This window comes from Lipophrys pholis (genome assembly GCF_963383615.2).
Source record: "Lipophrys pholis genome assembly, chromosome: 12".
Lineage (NCBI taxonomy): Eukaryota > Metazoa > Chordata > Actinopteri > Blenniiformes > Blenniidae > Lipophrys > Lipophrys pholis.
In genome coordinates, this window is record NC_137641.1 from 16665877 (window position 1) to 16674950 (window position 9074).

A 9074-nucleotide genomic window follows, 5' to 3' on the forward strand; every position below is an offset into this window, starting at 1 on the left:
TTTCCACAAAATCAAATGCAACGCTATGGTAAGAAAGGAAAGAAAAAAATCAATTTCCATTATTATACGTAATACCAGATTATCTCAGAAAAGTCTGCAACAACTGCGAATAAGCAAACCACCCCCCCACCCCCCAACCCCACCCAACGTATGATGTTTCTCCAAAAGTTGACGGTGAAGATGGAGGTCACAAAGGTCACAGCGAAGATAAGCTGAGAACTTGTAAATCCTGTCGATCTGTTTTCAAATTACTGCAGGAGCAGCATGCGAAGGTGTTGTTTCCGTGTATTATGGTAATGTAATAGCTGAGGCAGGCCTTGGTCTGCGGCTCCTTGTTTGTTCGCAGGTACCTCGCTCGCTGCGTTTGGCATTCTGCTCCACTTCTTCCACACTGAAATGAGTTCCCTCTCCCTCTCTCTTCCCCTCTAAACTTACAGAGGATGCGGCGCCCACACAGCTGTTCTCCCCTGAGCTGGCGTACATAAAACATAAAAGGCGAGCCTATATGAAAAATGCACAGAGCGCTGGAATATAATGTGCTTGATACCCTGCTGCTGTCGGGCAGGAGAGAGAGATAAAGAGAGAGGCCTGGCCTGGATAGATTCCTTTTTTTTTTTCTTCTCTCTCTCCTTTTCCTGCAGAATTCGTTTGACTGCAGGCTTGGATGGATGCCTGTGCAAACATTTACTCACTCACGCTCAATCCATGGATCACATTACAAAGATTGATTGTTCACTTGCCTCTCACCCTTTCCACTGTTTCATTGGCCAATATGAAATCAAATGGGATTCTTTACTTATTTATTTATTTTCCATTTGACAGAGGAGAATCTGAGAGGGTGGAGTTGTTATGCACAGAATAAGCGACACCGTCGAACACGTGCGTGTCTTTCGAGCAAATTCCTCCCATTGTTCTTGTGCACTGGAGATGAATTGAGATTCACAGTGCCAGGCGCTGAAAACAAATCAAACTGATTGTTACAGTTGAAAGCCCCCCCCCCCCCCCCCCCCCCCCACCACCACACACACACACACACACACACACACACCCGGCATTGCCATGTAAATCAGTCGTGTGAACTCGTAAGACAATTAATTTGCCTCGCTGCCCCGCGCCGATTGCAAAGTTCACAAATAGTGGAATGAAACAAGAGCGACGGCAGGAGCATGCTGGATTGCTCCCTTTGGAGAATTTGTAGTCCAATTAAAGCTCGGTAGGTTTGCGCACAGACACCGCGTCTTCGTGGTCGTGCCAAACCTTGGCTCGCCATCATGATTTTGAGCGATTGCCAAATATTTACTCAGTTGTATTTTTTTTCGAGGGCCTCTGGGTACTGTATCCAGAAGCCTAACTAAGAAAACAATTGTTCAGGAGGCAGAGCCTAAAAAGAGCAAAAACTCATAACGAAATAATCAAGAAAAAAAAAAAAAAGAAAAAGAAAGAGAGAAAAACCTCCGGTCCCCTCGGAAAAGCTGGATCGAAACAGGCATTACGCTGAGTTCAAGGTGACCCGGCAGCTTTTACCCCAGCGTTTTCCAACCAACTACACCACGCCAAAGCGAATCACGCCTGCACCGGGTAATTCTGTGCAGCAGCAGGCAGGCTCGCTCCCCCTCAGGTTTTTAATCAATAGCAAAGTGAAAGCAGGTAGAAATGAGCAAGGGAAGTGGCGAGGGGTGTTTTCGGCGTGTTGGGCCTGCTCGAGTGAAAGTAAAGAGACAAGATCAGGTGCTTTGACCCTCGGGGATGGGAAGTCAGTGCACAGGATGACCTGGACTTTTTTCCTCAGATAAACCTCCCTTCTTTTTTTTTTTTCTTAAAGGAGAAAATAACCAAACTGCTCCTGGAGACCCTGAGCAATGCCGCAGATTAGCCCCCCTCTGCCACGTCTCGCCCTCTCCCGCCAAACACATTCGAGCTCTCCTTTTCCATTTCCCCGCCTCAGATTCTTCTTTTTCTTCTTCCTCCCACCATCATTTCCCTCCCCTCTCCTCCCTCTCGCACCCTCACATCGTTAGCATTTAGATAGTTGAGAGCAGAGGAGCTTGGGTAATAGGCTTTTCCCTTCCCTCCATCCCTCTTTCTCCTCTTGCTCAAATCAGCTGAAGTAAGAGGGATTAAATCAAAAGAACAACAATGATGATGAGAGCAACTGCGAGGGAGAGAAAAGGGAGAGTCGGGGGAGGCGGCGGCGGAGCATAACGCTTGATCGGCTGTGAGCTCATTAACCCGGGCCTTGACAGAATTGATGTTAGAGGTGATTGGAGATTATCACATTTAGGAGATACTTCATCCCCTTATCTTGCTCAGCTCCCCCTCCCTCTCTCTCTCTCTCTCTCTCTCTCTCTTCCTCCCTTCTTCCCCCCTTCCTCCTCCTGCTGCTGCTCGTCGCCTTTTTCTTCTCCTCGCTCCTTTCCCCTGTGGGTTCTCTTTCTCTCGATTTCATCCAGGTCAGCTGTCCGCGGCTCGATTCTCCTGGGTGATGAGAGGGAGGCGCAGACACCATCAACGCCGGTTCCCGTGTCTCGCTTGATCTCCTAATTCTGCTTCATTTAAACTTCATCAACTGTTCCACTGGACCGGAAGCGGAGAAGAATGAAAACAGCTTGTGTGGAAACAGCTTTTTCTCCCTCGCTCCTCTTTTGTTGTTCGATCTGATATGATATCCCCAAAGCTGCTGCCTCACACCCCCATCACTGCCACACATGCACAGACACGCACCCCACCTGCCCTCCGAACGTGCAGACTCCGGCTTCTGCACACACACACACACACACACACACACACACACACACACACACACACACACACACACACACACACACACACACACACACACACACACACACACACACACACACACACACACACACACACACAGCAAAATACGTTTAATCAATGAAGTCTTAAAAGTTGCGTTGTTTCTTTGGTGAGACGTTTCCAGTCTGAGAAACAACCACCGTCCCAGAATTGTTGATATGATGTGGTTGTGATTCAAGAATAGAAACATACAAGAGGAATGCCGAATTCTAAACTTCAGAGCAGATGGCTCATGCATAGTGATAATTGTTAGATTAATGCTGAGCGTGTTGATATTTGATATTTATAGCCATCGGGTAGGCAATTAAATGCATAATTTTCCTCCTGCTCCTTAGATGTTTTTTAATTTGATTTATCTGAGGCCCTGTTTACATGACATTTCAAGTGAAATGCGTCGTTTTTTGCGTTTCCGTTTCAGAAAAGTTTTACATTCATATGGCAACATTTAGAAAACGATGTTTGTTTCCACAAATAAAACGAAAGCATGCTGGGCCATTAGTGGGTGCTATTGTTTGTTTTTTGTAATGAAACCACACACACACGGGCTCAACTTTAAAACTACAGAAATATATACCACCACTCTGGAGACCGCCATTGTTGCTATTGTACATCTACTTGTGCATGAGCAGAAGAACTATTTAATACGGTCAAGGTGCATGTGCAGTAGCAACATTTCATAAAAGTTGCGTATCCCGCCATCTAGACGTTTTTTGTTTTTTTTAAGTTTCACCTTAGGAGCAGTTTTTGAAAAGTTGCGTCGTTGAACACCATTGTCATGTGAAACTAAAAATGCAATGGAAGTTTGGCGTTTTCACTTAAAAACGTTGTCGTGTGAACGAGGCTTCATCAGCCTTTACTGTAGACAGAGTCTGCAACTGTAATAACATTTATATTTGTTATTATGAGATGAATTGAATTCATCCTCATTACATTTACAATATATCTGATTAAATAATGTACGTTTCAATAGTTTTACGTTTTAAGTTTGTATGTAACCAATAGTGCATTTTATTTAACCAATATCCTTTATATCACATCCTTAATAGGGCCAATGACCATATTTGATTCCACGTTTGCTCCTGATTCTTAAAAACTAATACTGTAATTACATTTCCTGATATTTCCCATTTGCTTTGGTGAAACACATTTTACTCTGGCACTGCACTGATCAATACACCTGAAAATGTGGGAAAATAAAATCTATATAGATGAGAACAGCTCGAACATAGATAACACATAAAAAAGTTGTTCAAGTGAAACCATGTTCATTATTAAATAAGTTCAATGATGCCATTTAGTCACAGGACACTTTTTGTGCACAAGAGAGTAGGAGGAGCAAAACAACAGTGAATAGTAAATCTACACAAATGCATGTTGAATGCAATTTTTATTTTTACTTTATTATATACAAAAGTAGCACACAGGGGTGTTGATCTATACTTAATTGAAAATGTTGGAATTTTGAATAATCCTGTAGCCCCACACATCTCATCTAGTACTTTTTTATGCCAATAACTAACCGTGGGACAACTCACTGTACACGAACTCAGATTATTTTCTTTTTCTAAACTTAACTAAAATGTGACCTAAAGCGAGGTTAATTTTAGTTTAGTTTATTTTATTCCGGACATGTTGGTACATAACAAAACAAAGATAAACTAACACAAACAAACAACAAACATAACAGAGCAAAGCAAACAAGGCAAAAAACAAACAAACAAACAAACAGATAACTAATAAATAATAAAGTTTACTGATAAAAATCTAAAATACTGGGAGTCATCTTTGATAAATCAATTGGGTTGATGTCTTTATTAGCAGGTACCCTAAACATTGGGATATGAAACATTATTGGTCATTATTGAGTAATGGACTTACCTTAATTTACATTCCCATACATGAAATGGTTAATGGGACTTTCATTTTCTGTGTTAAATATCCTAACTGTGAGATTTTGGTTTATCTCTGCTCATAATGTCAAGAAGGATTGTTTTGGGGGAGTTTTGAACATCTACTTTCATAGAACGTTCTTTAAACCTGTGACCAGTAATTGTCTTGTTACAGGTGATGAACATGAACAGCTGATGTGATGTTTTTGACATAAAAAGGGACTGCAAACTGAATGGGATAGGTTGTATATTCTCATTTATCCAGGAAGGAGGCTTCTCAAAGCAACTGGATCAGGTCAACTGGAGTTGGTCACGGTGTTTAAGAAGATGTTTCACTTCTTAACTATTAATGAAGACACTTGGATAAATGTCTTCCAAGACATATGGAGTTGCTTTAAAGTGAACCCTTAAATGAGATGTCAATGACAACAAACATACCTGAGATGCTGGTAAATACTAGTAATATGTCCTCTGTTACTTAAGGATACAAAAAGTATGGCAAACCATCTGTTAAATCAGACAGCTTCAGTAATAAATGCGTCTTTTAATTGGTTTCTAGTATTTCAGTTGTACAAAATTCATTTGCAAAGCAACTTTTTTGGTATTGTTTTTTGACCTGTCTGACATGGTTTCGGTGGTGTCCCTCTGGTCCTAGATCTATTACCTCAGTAAACACATTTCATTATCACAACAGGGTGGTGGCCTCAGTTACAACATCAGATTTATTCTTTTAGAGAGAAAGCGTCGACACTTTCTACTCAGGGTAATGGATTTTTATACAGTGTGGTGCAACTGGAACTTCAACCCTACCGACCCTACACACACACACACACACACACACACACACACACACACACACACACACACACACACACACACACACACACACACACACACACACACACGCACACACACAAATTGGGGAAAGTCACTAATCCTGCAGCCCCTGTACGCTACGCCCCCCCTCGCCTCCTCCCTTCACACTGGGAAATTTAGCATGCCCCCTCGGCTGAGGCAGAAAATGAGATTACTGTATTTAAATGACTATGGTAATGGCGAGCATGCTGCCGGGCCCCTGTAGGATAAGGGATTTCTCCTGCGCTCATTGTTAGCAGTTTTGCAAAGTGCCATCGTCCTGCTCTGGCTCACAATGGGGATGTCATTTAAAAGACATTTCTCTTTCTTTCTCGCTCCCCCCGCCCGCTGCTTCTTTCTATTCCCCTCTGTTCCCTCGTCAGACCCATGTACCAGTCCCCAGGAGGGCCGGTCTCCGAGCATGTGCATGCATGTGCGTGTGCGATTCAACCTCGCCGACCCACCAGTCCAGACATAAGGTGGATATTCTCGATTCAAAGCCACAGTAGAGTGATTGGACACGGTCAGTCTGTTTTGGAAGACATAATCCAATCTATGTTTGTAATGAAGTGTACTCTCCGAGGACTGACACCATGTGTCCGCTAGAGATGCAGGATCCAGGTGGCCAGAAGGTCAAGTGCTCACGCCGTACCTGCGTCTGGTAGAAAGGAAAGACTTGTTCTTTTATACACATTTAAGGCAAAGAGTTAATCATCTTGTAGTTTGGGATGACATGGGCTAACAGACTAATGGATAAATGCTTTTTTTCACACCTGGAAAGGACACCAAGTATAGAAAATGTTGTATTGCCTCTCCTTTGGGTGCACAATAGGTTTTATATGTTACACTTGGATAAAAACAAAAAGACTCATGTGAATTTGTCCAGCTTATAAACAGAGTCACTTATGTGCATAGTTATTTTTATCTGTTATATTGAACATATATCATATATCTGAGTTAAACATTGTTTAAGAACAGTTTATAACACAGAGTACAAGTGAATATTTTCACATAGATAGTTAAAAATGCGGCATTTTTTAATGTATTCAACTACAATGCATGGAACAAAGGATTAATTGCTGCTCTGTAATAGTGATGTGCAACTTTGATGATTGCAAGCGCCACAAAAACCTTACACTGATATGCTAATGTAATACTACAACGATATAATTGAAATATGGCAAGTACATCTGAGGGTATTTTAATTCAATATATATTCTGCATATTGAAACTATCCTGTGACTGACGTTCAATTGTGTTTAAAATAAATGTCCTTCTCTACTAATGTGTGAAAACAACAACGCAGACAAGCATACGGGGGCTGCATGTGGCCAACCGAATGAAAGTTACCTCTGCCTGTGATATATTTTAGTTTCTTCATAAATCGAATGTTTCACAAATCAAAGCACTTTGTCAAGAATGTCACACAAACCAATCAAGTGGCAAATTAATATATTATTTTCATGTAATGATTCACTTTGTGCGATCGTGTATAACCTTACAACTGTGTGTGCAATGAGCTCCTGCCTGAACATAAATGAAATGACACGCCACACGGACAACAAGTGGATGAAAGGATTAGGAGAGGATGAACACATGATGAGATTTGATAGGCATCTCACTCTGGGAGGTCATTGCAGAGCTCATGTCATGGTCAGTGGTCACACAATGTGACCGCGCAGTATCATATCAAATAGCTGCAAGTAACACAAGGCTGTGTGAGGGTATGTTGAAGAAAGAACAGGAGTGGATACAAGATAAGAAAGAAAGTTGAGTAAAAATCTGAAGCAGAGGTTTGTAGTATTTAAAAATATTGGTGAAATATCCAGAAAAAAGCTGGACTGCGAAGGCCTTCATTCAAATAATCAGAATTATTTTAAAATCCTGAGGATAAAATTGAGGGATTTTTGGATAAAAACTCCAAATGTCCATTTCGGAATTGGAATAATAAGAAGAATGAAATAATAATGAGAGAAATTATGTTGAGAAATTTTTCGAAACTATTCAAGAAATTTTGGAAAGTTGAGATTACATTTTGAATGTTTTGAATGCTGTGAATAAAATTATAACATTAAAAAAATAATTAAGTTAGACATGTTGAGAATAAAACCAAATTGTTACAAATAGATTCAAACGTTGAAAATAGATATATAATATGATATAAAATCAGAATGTCAGAATAAAGCTGGCGTGTCCAGATTAAGGACAAATTGTGTTGCAAATGAGGTTTTCATCTGCAGACGAAGTTGAATTATCCAGATTTAATGTTTGAATATCAAAAACAAGGATAAGATGTTGGGATTAAAGTTGAGATATCAATGAGAATGATAGAATATTGACAGGAATGTTGAAATGTCATGATTAAGGATGAAATAGAGACAACGAAGTGTTGAAGTAAAGTTTCAATCTTGAGAAAACAGACAAAACGTTACGAATGGAGTTGAAATATTGAGAGCAAAGCGAATGCCTGCAATGACGTTGAAAAGTGGAGATTAAAGTTGAAATTTTGGCGATAAGGTTGGAATCTTGATCAAAACAGAATGTAGAATGTCCATATGTTGAGATACAGTACACTTTAATGTTATTCTCAACAGTGATTTTCACTTTCCTTTGGTTTTTCAACTTTTCTCTCAAGATGCTAAATAAAAGATGTGCTTCAGAGACATGAAACAACCTCTTTTTTTTTTCCCTATTACCCGTACACACTTTCATACACAGTCACACAATGAGGCAGAGGTTACGCCTGCAGAACTTTTTTGGAGAAAGTGAAAGTCTCCGATCTGAGCTAATTGTGGAAATGATCTCTGTGGTAATGCTGCTGTTCCACCTTTAAGAAGCAGAAGCAGAGGGCTTCATGTGTGGAGAGGCTATTCATAAAGAGAAAAGATGAGAGTAGCAGAGACTCAGAGGAGGACACTGGAGAGAGGCCTGTGAGGAGACGCAGCAGAGGAAGAAAAGAGAGATGCGCTCACAGGGACGGCAGGACGCCGACTGCGAGCTGTGATGTTTGCCGGTGCTTTTCCTCAGCGTCACAGAGGCACTCCATCATAGGTGGGTTTTTCTCCAGGCCCCCTTCCACTCCCATCCGGCCCCCTCCTCCTCTGCTACCACTGTCCCGCTCCAGTGTCCCTCTCAGCCTCCCCGGGCCCCCTGCCGCAAGCCTGATCTATTGGTTTTCAGCAGCGCGCGGGGCGATAAATCATGGGAATGGGGGCCGGCGATGATTAGGTTGCAGGGTGCTGGAGATGGAGAGAGAGGAGAAAAGAGGAGGGGGACGGATGGATAGGAGGTGGAAGAAAGAGGAGGGGTGAAGGTGGGCCCGGCCGCCTCGTGTACGTACTACAGACAGGTTACTGATGGTGTTTGTTTCTCCCCGGCCTAGTACCTGTACAGGGGGCAGATTCTCCTGGGTGTTACATAAAGGAGCTATGGGTCTGTCGGGGCCCTGACGCATCCTCCACAACACATAAACTGAGCTGGAATTACCCAGGCGATGAGATATATATGGGC